The sequence below is a fragment of the Merops nubicus genome, unplaced genomic scaffold (assembly GCF_000691845.1).
Source record: "Merops nubicus isolate BGI_N331 unplaced genomic scaffold, ASM69184v1 scaffold6166, whole genome shotgun sequence".
NCBI lineage: Eukaryota > Metazoa > Chordata > Aves > Coraciiformes > Meropidae > Merops > Merops nubicus.
In genome coordinates this window covers 117,076-138,749 of record NW_008612944.1, presented here as the reverse complement: position 1 = coordinate 138,749, position 21,674 = coordinate 117,076, and the positions used below count along the sequence as shown (strand labels likewise).

General features: G+C 37.4%; 1 protein-coding gene across 1 annotated transcript in view; it reads left to right on the top strand.

Moving 5' to 3' along the window:
* Nucleotides 1–21,674, top strand: part of GBE1 (glucan (1,4-alpha-), branching enzyme 1) — a gene marked incomplete at both ends in the record, with an annotated part of 84,455 nt that overhangs the window by 10,328 nt on the left and 52,453 nt on the right. The gene's annotated exons all lie outside the window — the stretch shown is intronic.

The following is a 21,674-nucleotide window of genomic DNA, read 5'->3' as shown; positions in this document are numbered from 1 at the left end:
TTCCTGTCGATGCCCTGTTTTCAGTGTTTTATTTTTTAGACTAGATTTTGTGTGTCCATGCTTTGGTGGTTCTGTGAAGGCACCAAATCATAACTAGTGAAAATCCTTTGGCCTGTCTGCTGACAGACAGGTTTTGCCTTTTCTGTATTTGTTGGTGGTGCTCTTTGTTAGGAATCTCAGAATCAGAAGTGCTGTAGGTAAAATAAAATTTACTTAAGCCACATAGTGGGAGAAATCTTTTCTTTGGCTCTTCTTCATCCTTCAGTTTTATGAAATCTCAAGTGATGTCTGTGTCAAATGTGCTTTGAAATACTATAGGTAGAGTTGGAGTATAAATGCTGTGTCCCACAAGCCACAATTAACATCAGGGCAACAGATGATATGCTGGTCCCCTGCTGCCTAACCAGATGTTCTTTCCAGCTCGGTCTTCTGAACTGTTCATGTTGATCATGGCTCAGTGTGCTACTCTTTTTCCAATTTTTCTTAAAAGTGAGTTATAAACTTCTATAGTTCAGAAACTGCTTTTACCCCTGCCATCAGTGCAGCAGAAATAGGACAGCTGTCAGGTGCCAGACAGAACATGTGGTTTACTTCTGGTTTAGGTGGCCTGCCCTCCAGCCACCCTTCCAGAACAGTGTGGGTCACCAGAAGCTTCTCTTCCCTATCATTTTTTCTGGCTTCATGTGGGTATTTTGAGTGCTCCATTGCATGTAATGCAACACAGTACACCTATGTGTGAATGCTGAGAGGATGGCCTTTCTGCCACCCAGTGTTTAAACCCTGTATAGACTTCGTGCTGTATTTCATGGAGAAGAAAGGTCCACTGATGCCAACAGATAGTAATTCACTTCAGGATCTGACTCCTTAAAGGCACGTTGATCTTCTAACATTATCAGGTCAGTATTTTTTCCTTAAACAGCTGTTCTCTACTGGAAATCTTTTTCTTTCTTCTGATGCCAACTTTCCAATCTTTACCTGGCATTGGTGTAACACTATTAGTAGGTGGAATGAATTAGGGAATAAATCTTTCAGTGATCAGTGTTTGGTTAGTAAGGATATCTGTCTGAGCTCATAGTTCTTTATTATAGACGTTCAGTTTTTAGGTTTAAGTAGCCTACAATTCAATGTTGAGCTCTTCTAAACCCACGGAAGTGGAAAATTGTTGCTTTATATAGCAACATCACCATGGCTTGTAACAGTGAGTTTTCAGGAAGAAAAGGATACCCTGCTACTCTACAACACTTGCACATTTAGCATTTTAAATTGACCTGAGTTGATGTTTTATGGAATAGTATGGTATTAAGATATAGTGGACCCTTCTCTAATGCATGTAAGTAAAGTTGGCATATCACAATGAGAGGTAAAATGCAGATAACCTGGTGTGTGTGTGTGTGTGTTCTTACTGTCCATCTCAGTTGCTTTATTCATGTGTGGTTTACAGAGTGTGAAGAGGTGACTTGACTGCAAACATGCACAACAATAGGTGGGATTTAAAAACTGCTAGTATACTCCTGGTTTCCAATAGGACACCTGAAGAGTCTCTGCTGGCCAAGCAGGCATCGGTCATGTTGTGAGAAAGGAGGCTGCCACTACTTGTAACAAACCCTTGATGGTGCTGGGTTATCTTCTTCAGACTCCATATGATTTTCTTTTAGTTTTGCACCTTTCTATGTTCTTCCTTTTGAATCTTTGAGCTACTGACAAACCGACCTTTGTCTGTAACTTTACCTCCCTTACCTTGCATAGCTCTTACCTGAAGACTTTTTCACAGCTTTCTCTCAAGTTATTGAAATTGCCTATTTCCTTAAAAGCTTAAGCTACACAGTTTTTGGGACAATTGATCCCAAATTGTCAGGAGTCGGGGAGATGAAAATCATTGAAGAATTGATGTGTCATAAAAAAAAGAGTTCACTTCCCAGAGGATAGGTGAAGTCAGTGAAGTATTCCTGTCTGCATTCTGAGGATTTAGTCAGATATAGGTGACGTTACTTTGGCTGCATTTATGCAGTGGTAATGATATCCAGTGGCACATCATGATTGTCAAAAATCTATATTCATTGAGGAGATACCTTGGCCATAATTCCAGCTAGATTAAAGGTAGTAGTGATAGTTGTCAAAGAGCTAGATTCTCAGTCATTTGATGCTTTTTGGCACGTTGTCAATTGTAGAATAATTATATTAGGAACAGGAATATAAGTTGTGTTTCATGATGTAAAACCTTCAGCTATGTTGATTTTAATTCATTTCCTGCCAGTCTTCCTCCACTAAATTAGTTTAGGAAAGCTCTATATTTAGAGATCCCTGTAATATGCATTGGAATTGAATTTGGCTGGCAAAGATTGTTTTTTAATGACTTTTAAGAAAGCACTGCTTGTAACCTGGTGTCGAGTTGTTGTTTGTTTGTTTTTTTTTTTTTTTTTTTTTTTTTCCCCCAGAGTTCATAAATGTAATTATTTTGATTACAGATTGAATTTAAAAAACTTGCCTGCATATGTCCTTAGCAATCTGCTGCTAATAGTCTAGACTTTGCGGGTGACTGTAAAGGCACAAAAGTACTTTATAAAACTTACACAGACATGGAAGGTCTCAAACATTAAGGTTTGTTTTCCCTTCAGTAACCACTGTGAATGTTAGCAAAAAAACCCACTCTGAAGTATGAGGACATAGAAGTTAACAAATTGCCTTTCTTGAAGGGAATGAATACTGGAAGCAGCGATAGAAGGAGTGATATATTGGAACTTAATGCAATATAAATGGAATGATTAAAATAGTAGGGAAAAAAAGTTCCTGCCATGAACATATGAGTTATAGAATATCCAATCCAGACCTGCTGCAAAATTGGTTTAATTTTTTAATTAAACATTCATCTAGAAGCTTAATTGTTTTACAGCACTGTGCTTCGATTGATATAACGGACCGGGAGGTTTTAAAGCCTCAGCTTTAACACAGATTTTCTGAAACTCAGAGCTTCATCTAAGAAGATGTGTAGCTTTATTGAAGTTTCTCGTATTAACCTGGAACAATCGCAGCTTTCTGTGGAGTTTTTAAAATGTAGATAAATGATTCTATGAAAAGTGGGGTAGTAGTAAAGCAATATATTGATATGTGAAGAAACGACATGTTGGAAAATTACAGCAAATTGTTCTAAATTTTGTCAGGTAGCATGTTTTGGCATATAGAGGTTACCATTTCTAGCCAATTAAATAATATTTTGGATGGATACAGTCTCTCTTAACTGAAGCTGCTCATGGGATTTCAATAAAGATCTAAATTTAGATGGGATTCAACACACTACAGAGTACCATTCCTCATCAATCTAAATGTGATAATGGTCTTGCATTTAGTAATCAATGATTAAATTGGCAACTTTTGCTGCCTTCCTATGTGTTTACTGCAACAGGTTATATAAACATTGTCTGCTGTGAAGAGAAGAATGTGCTGGGGAAAAGGGTGATGGACATATAAATTTGAGGTGAGGGAGAGGTTTTAAAGAAGATCAGCAAATGAAATTGGGAATGTTGACTTTCATCTAATAGGGTTTCATACAGAGAAGTTCTAGACTGTAGGAAAATTAGGCATGGTAGCGCTCAGGGAAGGGAAAGAAGATAGGATTATTAAGACAGTTGTAATTTTTTTTTTTTTCCTGTGTCTAGTGTGCATATGTTGTGTAATTTACAGATTCACTTGAAATCCATTTTTTGGGAAGCTTATTGGAGAGAGGAGAAAAAAGACAACAGGTGACAAAACACTTAACAACCATATCTATGAAGTAAAAAACAAGGAAATATCAAAATGCCTTGTGCATTTCCAGAAGTCCGTAGCGTATTGCAAACAGATCAGCAACGTTCTGCACATTATCGTGTTGACCTATTGTATTGCTTTCAGTTTTGAAAGTGTTGTCATGTTTTCTTGAGGAATGCCATTCATGAACTAGCATAAAAATGAAGTTCTGGTCCTTAGAAGTTGATTGAAACTGAAGATGGAGGTCAGTGTACCCAGCTGAGCTGGCCAGCTTTCTGTTTCATGTGGCAGCTGTCTCTGTCCTAGCAAATTGCTTCTGAGCTGTAGCCACTGGCTGAGATTAATTTTTTTTGATGGGACTATGTTGGTGATTTTTATGCTAAAATTTAGGAAGGATTTGTATGTACTCCTTCAGCTTTATATGAATGGTCTCTTTAGGCTTATTTAAATGCCAGAATTACTTTGACTTTGGAACTAATGTGTTATTGAGATAAATTTTATAAGAATTCATACTTATAAAATGATTGGTGAAATTGTAATGAAGATACAGAAATAGGTTCTACTGTGATCACATTACAGTAGTAATAGATGGACTAGGATTGCTTTGCTGATTTTTTTCCTTCTAGGTTCTGTTCTGGCTGAAATGGTTACAGAACAAATCTGAAGAGTGTATTATGTCAAATGTGTCTTAACAAATAAGGAAAATACTGTATGAAGAGTTTTATCCCTGGAAATGGAACAAATTGCTTGGCTGGTTCCCCCCCGCATTTAATTTGGGCAGTTCCTTGTAAAAAGGTAGCTTTATGCCATGAGAATTGCAAACAAACATCTGTTCATCCTGGTTCCTCTCTGTCTCTCCTCTTTGATAAGGAGCCTAACTCTACCCAGTATTTTTATATATCTGTATTACAATCCCTTGTAATCTCTTGAAATTTGGGATGAATTTATTTAGAAACAAAATATATTCATTTCCACAGAGATGACTATTAGTTTAAATAGCTGACATGAATGATTTCTGAAAGTTATTCTACTACGATTAACTTAATGAGTGAGTTTGGGAGTGAGGGAAATGTGTGTACAAGTACTACTCTGTAGACCTTACTCCTCTTGATTTCTTCAGTGTAATTGTGGTGCAGTAAGACTACTGTCAAATAGAGCTGTAAGGATATATACACACACACATATATATATACACACACACACATGCACACATATATATATATGTATACACAAATATAGCGAAGAATCAAGAGGCAGGCACATCCGTATAAGAAGGCACAGCTATGTGCTTTAGTAATTCTCTTCTGCAGGAGAAGTCTTAATCTGTTAATCCTCCAGACAACTTCCATTCTCAGCTCTGTTTTATTAAGTAAAGATGTGGGGTTTTTTATATATAATATATTTTGTCATTGCACTAAGGCCATTTGAGTGTATATATCAAAGGGCTTCATAATGAAGAGAAGGCTCTTTACTGTCTTTATTCTCTTTTCCTTTAAGATGTGTAAAGAAACTAATGACAGTTCTAATTTTTCCATTTAAATAAACATATTAAATCCTCTCTTCTTGACTTGAGGGATTTATGCAAATAAACAGGATAAAATGTGTCACTTGCTGATGTGAAGTGAAGCCATATTCCTTTCGCCCTATTAAAATGAGTACCTAGTGCTGCTAGAACCTAGGGCCTGTATTTTTAACCCATAGAGCTTCAGAGATTGGCATTAGTGTTTTTCTTCAGTGCTTGACAATGATCAGCTTTCCTTCTCCTTGTTATTTAGTAACATTTTATTAACACTGTAGCATGCTTTTGATTATGGTATGAGATTTTAGAACATTTTAGCACAGGCTTATTAGTATACCTAAGTTTTCTAATACAATAAGTAAAAGAGAAATTGGTGTCTTTTGAGGAAAAGAATCTATTCATTATTAAACTGCAATTGGAAGTAAAATCCCTGTGAGGACTATTAAGTTGAGATACTTGTTTTGGTCATTGTTACATTTCCATACCCTGACCTTTTGCAAGCAGATGGAGGCAGTGCTAAATTCCCCCTTGCCTCCTCTCTCTTCCCTTCTCCTCATCTTCTCTCCCGAAGGGAGAAAAGAAAAGGAGAAAATAGCTTAAGGTTTCGTTTATTATGAAACCACATTGGTCAGAATGATAAATAGAATCATAAATAATAGAATTGTTCATGCAAAGAGAAGTTTTACATATACTTCATGGCTTCATATATCAAGGTTGTCTGAAAGAATGATCTTTTGCTGTTCTAGAAGTTTAGCTCACAGCTGTGACTAAACACTTTTTATTCTGAATTATGTAATTTAGAATTGGTTTCTTTTTAAAATTTATTTAATTAGGAATGTATTAAGCTTGGACATTCAGAAACAAGTACTTATGGTTAGTGTTTAAGTTAAGGAAATAAATAGCATAAGCTTTCAAATTGCTAAATACGCAGTTGGTCTTATGCCAACAAGGATAGGTGAAATTCCCGTTTTGTTGTTGAAATTTGGCTCTTGGCATTAGATTCCCTAGATACTTTCTGTGTACAAAGAACTGGTGATTCTGAGTAATCAAACAGCCAAACACTGGAGAAAACAAACAAACAAACAAAAAAAAAATCCGCAAAGTTTTCCACTGCTTTCTCTCCCCATGTCTTACAGTTTGAGTGTTTATTGCTCCTGGTTTTTGGGCTTTTTTCATTACCCGGTAATCTGAAATTCTGTATATCTCTTCCTAAAGAATCAAAATAAGCATTTAAACCAAAGCCTAAGTAGTAATTAGGGGATTATGACCATTCTGGGGTTGATGCTTAAACCACAGAGATTATTTATGAGGTGAATGCTTTTTAGAGAAGAAGAAAAAAGTCAACTGCAAAACACTAAAATTTACATTATCAATATTTTCAGGCTTTCTTTGCCACCACCTTCTTGGATAAGGGCATTGGAAATTATGAAATCTAATTTGACTATGTTATAAAAAAATTCCGAGGTAATTATTTTATCATTGGGTTAAGTGGGGAGAAAACTGAAGGTCTATCAGGTAGTGGATAAATGGAAACAACTTCAAGCTGGATGTTCTTTCTAATGCCTATCTAACATTGGTTAACAAAGCTGGAGACTTACAGAAAGTAGTATGAAACAGCATTTTTATAAACTAATTGTATACTGGAAAGAGTGAGTGTTCTGCATGTTGCATCTACAGTTGCTCTCTGCATGACATCACTGTAATCCAAATTTGGCAAAACGAAGGATTTGATTAGAAAGAATGTCTTCAAATAAAAGGTGTGAATAACTCATTTGCCTGTAATGCTGAACTGTCAATATATGCCAGGGCAAACTTGTTTTAAAATACTCCACAGAATCTTAGCTTTAGTTTTCTTTGTATTTTATCCTGGCAAATTACACAATGTTACGAAGTTTCCACTTCTGACCTAAAGTTTAATCAAAAGTTGCTGTGATTCTGCTACCTCTTAAGTTAGAGTCAGTAGCACTTTCACTGAAATATGGTCTGAAATAGGCACTACCTATAGTAGGAACAGTTGCTTTCATTTTAGTTCAAATGTGGAATTTTGTGGAAAAACCTTACTGTTAAAAATATGTATTTTGAGTGTATTAATTATACTGGTAGATTAATAAGTCCAAATGGAGATCAGTAACAAGTGATGTCCCTCAGGGGTCTGTAGTGGGATGGGTACCATTTAATATCTTTATTAATGATGTAGAGGGATCTAGCTGCACCCTCAGCATGTTTGATGACACCAAGCTGTGTGGCATGGTCAGCCTGCTGGAGGGAATGGGGGCCATCCAGAGAGATGGTGACAGGCTTGAGAGGTGAGCCTGTGTGAACCTCATGAAGTTCCAACAAGGCCAAGTGCAAGGTCCTGCACCTTGTTTGGGGCAATCCCTAGTATCAATGCAGGCTGAGGGACGAAGGGGTTTCGAGCAGCCCTGCAGAAAAGCACTTGAGGGTACAGGTGGATGAAAAATGGGATGTGAACTGACAATGCACACTTGCAGCCTAGAAAGCCAGTCACATCCTGGGCTGTGTCAAAAGAAGCGTGGCCAGCAGGTTGAGGGAGGTGATCTTCCTCCTCTTCTCTGGCCTGGTGAAACCCCACCTGGAGTCCAGCTCTGGGTTCTCCAACACAGGACAGACATGAGCAAGTTAGAGCAGGTGCAGATGAGGACCCTAGAGGGCTGAAACACCAGTCCTATTTAAGGCAGAGAGTGTTGGAGTTGTTTAGCCTGGAGAATAGAAGGCCTGGGGAGACATTATTGCAGCCTCTCTAATACTTAAAGGGGGCTTATAAGGAAGACAGAATAGTTACTAAGGCCTCTGGTTGGTAGGACAAGAGGTAATGAGTTCAAACTGGAAGGACAAGAGGTAATGAGTTCAAACTGGAAGAGGGTAGGGTTAGATCAGATATAAGGAAGAAGTTGTTCACTATGGTGAGGCACTGGAACAGGTTGCCCAGAGAAACTGTGAATGCTCTATCCCCAGAAGTGTTCAAGATGAGGTTGATGGGACTTTGAGCAACCTGGTCTAGTGAAAGATGATCCTGCCCATGGCAGGGTGATTGGAACTAGGTGATCTTCAAGGTCTCTTCCAACTTAAAACTTTCTGTGTTTCTGTGAATATTAATAGACAAATTCTAGTGTGCTAATCAGACATCTTTCAGCAATATAAGTTGATTTTTAAGTGATGAAAAGATATGGTTGCCTTGTCCTATGAGTTTCTATATCTATGCTGACTTGAAAATGTAAATACAGCTCAAAGGTTTTTGGGATGTGGAGGAGTGTTTTGTTTTTAAAAAAAAAAAAAAAATCCAAATAAGCTGTAGGCAGTACTATATGCTTTTTGTAATTTATATCTAATACAAGGACACTATTCTAACTCTGAATATTTTTTAAGATACTATCTGAGGCTTCCATTATTACAATTTCATTTCACTAAATTAATAGTACAACAAGAAATTTTTTTGGCACAGTATCTTTCCCGTCTGTCTGTGGTGGAACTTAGAAATTTAATGGCTATAGAAAGCAGTGGGCATGTTAAAACATGTTCAGATTGCAAAAGGTTTTACAATAGGTGCTCATCTTTTTTACAAAATAGTCATATAAAGCCAAGTATAGGTGTGAATCAGTACCAAAAAAAAAAATAAAAAAAAATACACTGTGGCTATTTTTGCCAGCAACAGTTAGTATCTTCCTGCATATGGTATACTGTTACTGTATTGTTAAACAATGTTACTGTAACAATCTTGTATAAATGGGCTTATTATTGTATTAGTTTCATGAAGTACAAGTTATATAGTTGAAATGATTATGTCAGTTTTTTACTATGTATTAAATATCTTTGAATATAAATGTGTTTTTCTATATTCTTACATGAGAAGTATTTATGAAGCATAGACAAAGTAGTACAAGCTGTACACACACTGCAAGAGCAGTACACTCTATTGGCACAGTGTAAGATGAGCTAGTATCTTATGTTCCTGAGGAATGTAACTTTTGGAAGTGCAGGAAATGGAGAGATACTGCACTTCTGTTGTGCTTAAGAATGGATTCCTATTGAATTTCAGTCCTGTACTTCAGATCTTTTGTGCTGTTTTGTGCAAATGCATCAGTTTTGCATTTTGTGCTTGCTGTAAGGTAGTAGGGACTAATGAACGTGTAAATCAGTTTTGCCAGATGGCTGCTTACCTCTGCAGTCATTTCCTGAATCTTGGGCTAGGGATGATATAAAATGATCTTTAGGCTTTCTGAGCCTTCCACTGGAAATCTCCTTTTTCTGTGAAGGTAATGATTCATTGTGCAAACTTTTCTACCTGTCGTGCCAAAGTCCATCTTGTAACGGAGCAGTCTTGTCCTGTGCTGCTGGAAAAAAAATATAAAAATTTTGGACTTTATCCAGAGAAATTGTTTATGCTGAGAATAAAATCTGGAAGTGTGGAGAGGAAGTAATTTGAGGTTTGTATAAGCTAATATTAGTCTAAAGAGTGAACTTGCCTTACCCCCTCTTTCCCCAAGGGAGGAAATCATTAAATTACCATTGAGGACAGGGAATCAGTTTCTCAGAAGCCTTCTGTAATGTCTGTACTGGATGATGAATCCTACAATTTTTTCAGTTAGAAAAGGCCTTTACGAGTCCAACCATTAAGCTAACACTGCTAAGCCCACTGCTAAACCATGTCCCTAAGCACCTCATCTACACAGCTTTTAAATACCTCCAGGGACGGTGACTCTACTGCTTCCCTGGGCAGCCTGTTTCATTGCTTAACAGCCCTTTCAGTGAAGAATTTTTTTCCTAATATCCAACCTAAATCTCTTATGTGCAACTTGTCCTATCATTTCTTACATGGGAGAAGAGACTGACCCACACCTCACTTACAGCTTCCTTCCAGGGAGCTGCAGAGAGCAAGATTTCCCCTGAGCCTTTTGTTTTTTCCCTCAGGCTAAACAACCCCAGTTCCCTCAGCCACTCCTCATAAGACCTGTGCACTAGAACCTTCACCAGCTTTGTTGCCCTTCTTTGGACATGCTCCAGCACCTCAATGTCTTTCTTGTAGTAAAGAGCACAAAACTGAACACAGGACTCAAGGTGCAGCTTCACCAGTGTCATGTTCAGGGGGATGACCACTTCCCTAGTCCTTCTGGACACGCTATTTCTGATACAGGCCAGGGTGCCATTTGCCTTCTTAGCCACCTGGGCACACTGATGGCTCATGTTCAGCCAGCTGTCAACTAGAACCCCCAGGTCCTTTTCTACTGGGCAGCTTTCCAGGCACTCATTCCCAAGCCTGTAACATTGCCTGGGTTTGTTGTGACCCAGATGCAGGACCCAGAATGTGGCCTCGTTGAACCTCATACCATTGGCCTTGGCCCATAGATCCAGCCTGTCCTGGTCCCTCTGAAGAGCCTTCCTACACTCCAGCAGATCAACACTTCCTCCCAACTTGGTGTCATTTGCAAACTTACTGAAGGTGCACTCTATCTCCTAATCCAGATTTTTGATAAAAATACTAAATGGAACAGACCCCAGTACTGAGCTGTGGGGAACACCACTTGTGACTGGCTACCAGCTGGACTTAACTCCATTCATCATCAGTCTTTGGGTGATGTTAATAATTAGTGCTTCTACCCTTCTTAATGTTTTCTTCTCCTCCTATAGATTTGTCATTGCTACTAACTGTCTAGTTTGGAGGAAGGGATGGGTAGACTTTTTGCCAGTAAAATACGGCCATACAGCTGAGGCTTCGGAGGTCCACTATACCAGTCTCTGGGAGACTAAAGTAAAAGGATATTCAGTTAATAACTTCTGCTAAGTAGAAGTGCTAAGATGGTAAAATGCAAGAGTCACCCCCTTTTCAGGCTCCCATATGTGATAATAACTACTTATTCTGAAGTTAGTTTTGCTATATTAACATAAAAAGTAGCTGACACGATTGCTTGAGAGTCTTGATTTTAGATTCTCAAGGTAATTACCTGTTTAAAAAAAAAAGTAAACTGTGATAGCATCTGGACACTGAATGCTAAAGTTGTAATGGTTTTTTGGTGTGTTCCTGATATATATGAGCAGCCTTTCTGTTATTACTGTAGCAACTATCATTTGTTGTCATCTGCACACAGAACAGACTTCTCAGTCATCACTGTACTTAACATTTGGGAAACCCGACATGTGATGATACATTTAATATTAATGCTGGAGTTTTCTCAAAGACAGAGGTCTGGTCTTGCTTCACTTATTTAATTCTTTTGCTTGGGAGTTTTCAAAGCATTCTCTTTTATGAAGAACTTCATTCCTGTTGCTTCTTAAATCTAATTGCTATTCATTAGCATTAGAAAAACTAAGACTTCCACCTAAATTCAAATGAAAACAGTCTGAATTTTCATCTGAAAGGTGCAGGCATAATACTAATGCTCTGAGTATTTTGTGTGTGCGCTTTTGTTTTTCGGCTGGCATTCTTACACTTTGTGTTTACCACCAGCAAAGAGAAATGCTTGTGCTTTGTCAGCTGTACCTTTTTTTTTTTTTTTTTTTTAGCAGCTGTGGCTAATCTGCGTGGTTTCAGGAGACAATCATGTTTCTGTTTGGTCCTTTAGACAAAAGGCTGGGAGCAGGTAGTCAGGTAGGAAACGCCAAGGGAAAGGCAGTGAACCAGACACTCCTTCAGTGTCTCTTTGAAGTCAGTTGTGTGAGTTGTAATTTGGGAACTGGTATTTTAAAGTAAAAAATTGAAACAGTGTTTTCTAAAAAAAACTGATTTCAACTTAAAATAAGGTGGTTTTGAGGAATTGGAACTTAAAAATATTCACAGTTTGCCAGGCATTTAGTATTTTGTCACTGCTAATGAAATTAATTGAGAGTATAACTTGGTTTCCTGTATAGGGAGTATGGAAAGTAGAGGATAATTTTTTTTCTACTCTTATGCGTGTGTATAGCAGCACACTGTTTCAGGAGAGAAAAAAAAAAAAAAACACTTCACAAAGAAGTACTTAAATACCTGCTGACTTTTGATTCTTCACCATTCCCCTTATTAACTGGTGCTGTTTTCTGGGGAAGGTTCAGGGTAATGGTCAGCTGAAGACTGCAAATCACCTGATATTTCATAGTTGTTTGGCTATTTCTACACTACATTTAGACTTAATTTGAAAGCTAATCCAGTGTTGATCAGTGAAATACACTGAAATGTTTGCGATCTTAGTCATGGAAATCATTAATTATGTTAAATTGTATGCAAAATCCTGATGGTACATTTAAAAAGTGTTGTGATTTAGTTGCTTTCACAGGAAAAACAAATTTTGTTTGTTAATTTGAAGGGTTGATTATGTGACTAAGCAAGTTTAATATTTGCTAAAAAGTTTATTTTGGGAGAAAATGATTTTATATGTTCTCAAAATTTATTTTATTAGTGTATAATTTGCTTGGATAGAACACGAGTGGTACAAGTGCTAATGTTATCCAAATTGTAGCTGAAATCCATGTAGGCTTTATCAACTCTTTAAAGGGTTTTGTAATTTTATTTTTGGTAGATTCTCTATTTTAAAATGTGCATGTCCTGGAGGGTCTTTTAAAACAGCAGGTAATTGTCGTCTTATATATATTCTTTTTTATTTACTTAAGGAAGCCCTCTGAGCAAAAAAGCATCAAGAATATTAAATTTCATTACCATAATACCTGTCTCCTTTGCCTCCAAGGCTATTCTTGTATTCACATTTTGCAGGACATAACCTTTACCAAGTAATACTTGAGTTATTGCTTCCATTTTTCTGGCAAATAACTGAGTGTTTTATTTGATATTTAATTTACTCTTATTTGGTATAGATAGGACTAGCCTGAAAAGGTTTCTAGAATACTGTGCTGCTTGCTAGATATAACAAACCTATATATAGTCCATAGTTCGTTTGAGGAGAAAATTTCTTCTAACATTTCAGTATACTCATGTGAATATATTTATAAACATGTTTAATTCATTGGCAAAATACAATAGAGATTGTTAATGCAGTGTTAACTTGGTATATTAAAATGATGTATCTTTCCAAAACTATAACTAAATGTCTAAGCACTTGAAAACTGGGAAATTCAGAGTAGAAAACAACGTCCTGACCCCTGCATCAGAATCTTGCTTGTTGCTGGGTTGGGCCCAGATCTGATACTTGCCCAAGAGAACTCACCTTTCCGTGTGCAAAGCTGCTTTCTGGTTTTCAGGTGGCTGTAACTTGTCCTTGGTGTGTGTATGGCAGGTGTAGCCTTTCTGATCTGAAAGTAGGTGGGCAGAGGATCAGGAGTCAGAGCTTGGAGTGGAGCTGGCGGAGTGTGTGACTGGGGCTTCTCTTCCTCACATTCACTCACACAGGGCTTGAGGAGTCAGCTGCCAAGGACACGCAGTGGTGTGGTGTCCTTGGGGACAGTTGTAGTGACTTTGGCAGAACCTGCAAAAAGGAGAAGTAGTTAGCCTCAAATTTATTTTTATTTTTTTTTAGGGTCAAAATGTTAGACTATCCTACCAGTTTACCTAGCATGTGTTCAATCACTCTGTGTCTTGTATCATCTGTGCCAATAACTCCTGAAGGACCTTACTGTGGAAAAAAAAAAAAAAGTAGGATTTTGAGGGAAGAAAATAAAATTTAACATTTTCTGTGGGACTTCAGAATTACCATTTGTATTTAAATAAAGGATGTACTTCTAAGAAATCACTTTGCCAAAGAAATTACTGACTATGAATCTAGTCTAAGGAATGCATATTACTGTTGTTTACAGCATAGTGAATGAGAGTGCTTTCTCCCTGCATAGCACTGGACTTTTAGGAATAAGGCTTAATGCTTCCAGAAGGGGTGTTGTCTCATATGGCACTCCAGAATTCCGATTATAACGGAAATGGAAAATCCTCTGTATCTTCAAAGCTGCTCTTCTTGTTTATTCTTAAAAGAAAAATGAAAAGATAGAGTTAAATATTTTTAGCTGTAAGTAAACCAGGAAAACGATTTTGGTTATTTATTAGTATTTAATATTTCAGTATTTATTCACTTTTCATTCTCAGAATATCGAGTTACAACCTTATTATTGGATGTCACAAAATGCATGATATAATAACTAGTGTTCTGCTTATTGGAATTTTTAAATAGAAAAGTATAAACATATAAGTCAGTGGCTTCTGAAGAATTGAAGTTTTGCCCATAAAAAGGGCCATATAGAAATAACTGTGCAATCCTGCATGCAGTTAATTTAGCATCATTACCTTTTATTTTGCCTGATAGAAACTGATATGATTTAGTTTGTGAAAGGACTTCAGATCTTCTAAGTGCTTCAAGTTTGAAAATAGTCCTCCTTTCACTTTGACTTCTCATGGCTTTTCTGTAATATTACTTAAATAATTAAGGACCTTTTTCCCCAAGGCTGGCCTTGAAATTCTGAAGTATTCCTGAGCTTTTCCATTTTAATTCAGGGAGTGGGATGTTAATGCTGAAGCAAAGATGTCTTCCACAGCAAGTATTTATAAAAATCTATTATTTTTAACTGTTACAGGAAAATTCCAGTCTTTCAGTAATTTATTTCATACAGGCTTGTAGTAATGTCATATCATTAGCTTTCTAATTATGATAGCATAAATAAATCCTAAATTTATGTGGCTATGAATAAAACCTTCTTGGATTTAGATGTGTCCAGGTTACAGGTTTGCTGTTCATATAATCCTACAAATGCAGGTTCCAAATGTTTCTTCAGCACAGATTTCTAAATAATGGAAAGTCTCAACTGCCGCTTACTTCTTACTGTTCATGGCAGAGAGGCACTAGTCATCTATTGAGTTTTACTTTTAGCATTTTTACCTCCTATATACCATCCAACTTATTTTAATAGGACAATATTCCATTATAGAAAGCAATTTTTTTCCTATCAGCCCTTTTCAAAGATCTGTACCTTTCTGTAAAAATGCTTAAACGAGCTGAGAGCAAGTGGCTGTGGTGAAAGGTCTTTCACTCCTAACAGCCATCCACCTTTCATCTTAATTTGATATGAATCATTCTATGAGTGAGAGACATTTAGTAATCATGAGAAGTACATGCCAGAAAACAGTTGTTTGATGTGGCCTAATACTATCCTAGAATATGGAAAGATAGAATCTTGACGTCCTTAGAAACATGATTGGTTTACCCATATCTGATCATGTTTCCATCTACCTTCTCCTGTATGTTTTCCAGTTTCTTAGAAAACTGTGAGATTCTTTTCCCTAATCTCAAGCAATTTGGAACTTCACTCTTCTGGGAATCAACTGTGTAATGACAACTGCTCAAGGTGGGAAAGCTGCTTAAGCAAGTCATCAGAAGCTCAGCTCCGTGTTTTTGAAACCTTCAGTCAAGTGTTGGGTTTTGCTGCCACCACTGCTCTGCTCACAGATGGTAGACTTAATGTTTGGATGAATACTCATACCTGACCAGAAACACTCTTATAGGGACTGTTAACAGGTCACAACCACCTTGTGACATTTAGTCAACTCACTGTGACAAGATAAATTAGGAATAACTTGTCTTCCTGTAGGTCTTCACAGTCCATGATGGATGGTTAGCTTTTTTCATTGTCTCTTCAGGTAGCAGAATATTCTTGAGGGCCACAGTACTGGCTGTGACTACACGAAGCTTACGCTAATCACGAGGTCATACAGAGACCCCATCCTAATTACTGATTCAGTGTTTCAGAGTTTCATAGGGACTGCATCCCCTTCTGGCCTCAGGGTAGACTGTGTACTTCAGTTTAGAACACTTGCTGTGCTCTGGTGCAGACCTCTGCTGCTCTTTGAGTTTGAGTAGGAGGTATTATTTAGGACAGACACAAATGGGTTAATGTCTGGCAAGTCAGGTAATCTAGTGCTGTTTCAGGGAGTGATGTCTGTACCTCCTGAGGTTAAGATCAAGCAATCATGGAGTAGTTTGGGTTGGAAGGGACCTTTTAAAGGTCATTAGTCCAACCCTCCCTGCAATGAGGAGGGGTATCTTCAACTAGATCAGGTTGCTCATATGCATGCTTTCAAATGCCTGTGTTTTACTACTCAGCTTTGCATCTCTTCTGATTTCAGGTATGTAGTGTTCTTTATTTATTTACTTCCATCTATTTCAGATTCTTTCATGTGTCCTTAATGCAGGTCTCTCTTCCCTTACTGATGTCATCAGCGTACTGTTTATTCATGTGTGAACCTGAGCAGGCAAATAATTTTCAAGTTTTTATTCCATAGTAATTACTGTTTGTCAAACCCTTTCATCTGCTTGCAGTGACCTGTGTGTGGTGTTCATCAGTGGTGGGTACTCTTTGTCCCACAGATGGCTCCTGAGAGTTTGCAATGTTAGTCAGGATTTTTCTAAGTGAGGACTTTGCGTTACTTATAAGGAGAGTTGGCCATAAAACTTCTAGACTTAAGCTATCCACTTGCAGATTGAAACTAGATTGAAACTTTAAAAATATATGCAGCATCATATTGGACCTTGAGGAAAGATAAAACTCAGAGATCCGTAATGCACTGTTACTTGTGTTATTTAATTTAATTTTATTTTTTTTTTTTAATTTGAAATGTCATTTAAAAGATAAAGCTGCTTTGCAGACCAAAGATCAAAGATTACAAGTCTTTTGTTTGGCACTGTCAACATCTTTGCTGTATCTCAGTATATAAATTGTCTACTTTCAGTGTTACAAATTCTACACAGGTAGCAAAGCAAACATAATCTAATCAAGTGAAACAGAAAGGTCATGGTATGTATCTATTTCTCTTTAGAACAAACAAAGCCTCACAATGCAGAGAACAGAGGTAAAATGATAAGCAATTGATTGTAAGCAGTAACTGTGGAGGGAGAAGACAGTGGGGTAGTAATTAAGATATTTGATAAACTTGAGGAAAAAAGCTTGGGGAGCTAGATCTGAGGGTAAAATTTATTTTAAATCCAGAGGCTTCAGGGGGAAAGTGGCTCTCTTTATCATTGGTGTGGCTGAAAGAGATATAGATAAATCATCCAAGCTCCCTGTTAAGGAAGTCTTGAGCCAGTAGCAGTGGGAGACTTAGAATTGGGAACTATCCCCATTATCTTGCTCAGGAAAGTGCAGTTGTAATTAATGCACTATGGGTAACGTCTTTCTGAGCTTTGTGCGAGTGAAGATTTACTGCTACTGAAACTGTTAATTTCAAGCCTCATGCATGTACAGGATTGTGATGGACAAGAAGTAGAGACCTTACAACGTGGGCATCTAGCCTGTAAGTTCTCTCTTGGCCCCCAGATGCCTTCACAGTATAACATCTTGAACTGCTTGACCAAGGAGACCTTGACCTCACTGATTATCTTTGCATTGGTTGCCTATGGTGAGGATGTTAAACAAAAATATCTGTATCTTCATATTTAATAATGTGTGAGATACTGTGACACTGTGAAGAATTGTACTGCAAGAATGTTGCAGCTGCTCGGAAAACTTTTTTCCAGCTAAATTCTCCTGCAACTGGAAGTTGGAGTGTAGAGAGGACTCTGTTCTCAGGATTTTTGTCAGTTGTCTCCTGTTTATTTTTTAAAATGTTAAAAATTCAGTTCGTATTAAACTGAAAGCTTTAGTCTTTGGTAACTCGCATATCGATGTACAGACTGTAGCATGTACCTGTTTTCAGAATAAGCTCTTGGAAGTTATTTCGTGTGCAGATAGTAACTTTGAAATGTGACTGAGCCTAATATTGCTAAAATAGAATGGAGTGTTTCTTTTGTGGCTGTGCAGAATGCAGTCATGCAATGCACTCTCAGAAATCCTAAGCCTAGAAGAAGTTAACACTCTACATCAGTGCCTTGTGGCTGGTACTGTAGGGGAAAAAAGTGAATTCACTGCTTCTTTGTCTCTTTTGGGGATTGATACAGGGGAAGTGACATGTTGCTGCTGACCCCTTCTGTTCACCGATTATTGCATGCCCCAGGAGGATAACTCTGGTGTTTTTGTCTGCACAGAGGCATAGTGCAGCCTGGAGGACCAACAGAAAGCTCTTTTGATCTGTTAACGACTGTATTATGTTCTGTTGAATGACAGGGAAATGTGTGTGTTCCCGTAGAAGGGTGGTATAATGAGGAGCGCAGATACCGGAAGCCATCTAGCAGTGCCTTGCCTAAAACGTGGGGACCTGCTGCACTGCTTCGACTTAGTCCCTTGTGGCTGAAGGTGGCTCGGGGTCTTGGCAACTGCATTACCTAAAGGACAGCGAGGAGTTGCTTCTCTGTGTGAATGAAGCTGAAATATAGGGTTGATTCTTCTCCTTGTTGTTTTCCAGATAAGCTGAGTGCTTGCCCTTTGGTATCACTCTGATCAAAGTGCCTTGAAATAACAGGCAAACTGGTGTGTGCTGGTTAACAGCTTAGTTCATAAAATAACTTGGTCAGGCACACTGTAAGTTAGCATTATCAGACTGAGTGCCAGTTTCTCTGTAATGTTTAGCAGTCCATAGGTGGAATTTAAGCTAGTCAACTGTTGATATGTTCAGGGAAAAGTGATACTTCAGCAATTCCGTGCTACTCTGCATTGAGTCAATTAAACACGAGTCAATTGAAAACGAGTAAATCATGATAAAAGTCTAAATTCATAGAAGATCAGCAGTTCCATACATTTTCTGTAATAAAGAATAATAAATGCTGTTCCTGAATGTCAACATTAATATAGTTCAAGAATTGCAGCCTCAAACTGTTCTAGGTATGGCCAATACTATATTTTTTTTTTTTTTTGAAAGTGACAAAATTAACTAGCTTAAATGCATTAGTAGCTTTCTTCTAAATATTTCATGTTCATCACAGATTGGAATTTAGGATTCTTATGGCAAATCATTATTTTCCTTATTAGTACAGTAGGGGAAAAAGTAAATATGTGACTTGTAAGCAGTTTCACAGGTTTTCTGCTGACATAGTGTAGGAAAGTTGTTAAATTTCTTATCACCTTGTGAATCCAGGTCATCTAGCTAGAATATTCTCATTTCACTCCTTTAGCCAAGAAATCTGCTTTTCCTGTGTGAGCTATTGGCCCCAAGGGGAAGAAGAAACCAGCAAGATTGCTCTGCAAAGACTTCCTTAGTTTTGAATGATGCCTGAGTGAATTCTGAATTATTTAAGTTACTTACATTGTAAATCATTTTGTTCCATAATGATAATACATCATATATTTTTCCCCTCTTAGATCATGCATGCAATGAAAGAACTTTCTCAGTTATATAATATGCAAAAATTTGAGAGACTATTAGGATATAATTTAAGATGTAGCTTTTGACCAAAAGAAATTATATTCTTAATGAGTGCTATCCGGTTTCCAAATCTGTCTGTAAAATAGAGGATTTACTTCTTTTAGAAGTGTTCCTGAATTACTGCTTCATTGGTGGATGCATTTGAATTATCCTGTGCTTTTTGACTTCTACTGGCGTTCTGAAAAGTTATTTGTTACTTCTATCAACTTCTATTTCTAATACTGTGGCTTCCATAAAAAAATGATTTGGGTGAAATCATGAGCCTCTGTACGGTTTATGTGACTTCCATGTTTTATAAACAGTTATTCTGGCTCATGTTTTGAAGCTGTGTGGTTACTTCTCTTAAAAGTCAATATGGTTGCTACTATTTGACATCGTTCCTAGAAATTTTCCTAAAACTGATTTTTTTTTTTTTTTTTCAAATTTAGACTAGATTCAGAGTTAAAGTGTGTTTATTTATTTATTTAAAATTTTCTCTCCCATGTGCAATCAGATGGTTGGAAAATATCTGCTGCTCCTACTCAGGTTTTTGATCTTGTGAATTTGTTACTAATCTGTTGATTCAACAAATTCATCTTGTTTGTTCTTATCTGTAGTCAGTTTTTCCATGTAAAAATCATTATAATTTATTTTTAAACTGGTTCTCCATCTTTTTCCAACATCAATCTTCAGTGCCAACAATGGAGGAAAAAAATTGCATTTGTTATCCTCTATGGGATTTCTGTGTATGTTTTACAAATGTATAAATCCTATTCATCTTAAGAATTCCAAGGTTATAAAGTCAAGCAGTTTGTAATGAGAAGTAACTTAAGCCTGGCTGGTGCTTGTAACAATTAATCTATTCTTCATAAATTCATTATCTTAATTCTGTGTGAGATAGAGTATTGCAATTGATTGTACTGCTTTGATTTTGCTCACGGTGTTTAGCTTGCAGCAAATATATTTCTGCAAATTTGATTCTGGGTCAGAAAAAATACAGCGAGCATTTTCAAAGTTGTATTTTTAGGTGACCAGCTTGCCAGTTCACAGGACTTCTGATACCTTTCTATTTCTTTAAATATCAGAGAACTCTACTGTTTATTCAGTGCAAATCATTTCACCTGAGACATAATGAATATATAAAAGGTACTGTAGACAAGCTCTTGTGAACTGGGTGATTTAGGACAACGTGGTGGAACGTGGGGATGGAACAAAATCTTGCCATATAATACATGCCCAGAAATTGAAGCCATGTCTTGAATTGCATTTCATAAAATTAGAGGGTTTTGATTTGGTGATATTTCTGGTTTTATGTGCAGAGATGTATACCTGTGTGCAGCATATGCAAAGAAAAGGAAGAGCTATTAAGAACTTATTCAAGTAAATAAGAATTGGCTATTTGGTGAGGTCAGCTTTACAGTGCGGCCATGGCCTCCCTTCTTTTCATGTAATCTCACTAACTCCAGATTTCAAGCACTCTTCAGACAGAATTTTTTTGGAGAAAGGTGGAGACATTTTGTTTAAAGGGGACTTATTCCTTGTGTCATAATTTCGTTTTGAGTCTGCTGCCTCTGGAGTCTGTTAGATAAAGTGTAGAAAGGGTCTCCTTCACTGCCTTATGCCGACTACATGTGTAGCCAAATTCTAACAATGCTGGTGACAAATGTGCTTTGTGCTAGGTGTACCACCTCTTGTTTCACCCACCAGAGGATGGTGGGCGAGAACCTGCGTTGCTGTTGCGTAGCTTGCACTCTTCTCTGAACAGAAACTTGCTAGTAAGTGGGGTTGTAGTTGAGCTAACTTGGGAAGTTAGAGAAAAATCATAACATTGACAAGCGTTGAAGATGTGGGTAAAAAAGTTTCACTATCTCCCATGGTTGGCTGATTGACATGGATGAGCTCTTTGGAGCCATAGCTTGCAGAAGATACACCTAAGGAGTGGCCTGTGCCAAGGCTGGCAGAGATGATAGTGACATGGAGGGTGAACAGTAGGAACAAGATACGGGGTTCTTTGAAGCTACTGAGACCAGTGTCCTGGATGAGGAGATGATGAATAGTAGGAAAACTGTTCCTGAAACTATTTTGTTCTTCAATGTGATTTTTTTTTTTTTTTTTTTTTTTTCCCCCCCTCCCAACAATGCCTCCATGTGCTTACTTGCTTTGGAACCTCTGTTATATTTTTGATTTTTTGTCTGTGCTCTCTGTGTGTGTGTTATACCC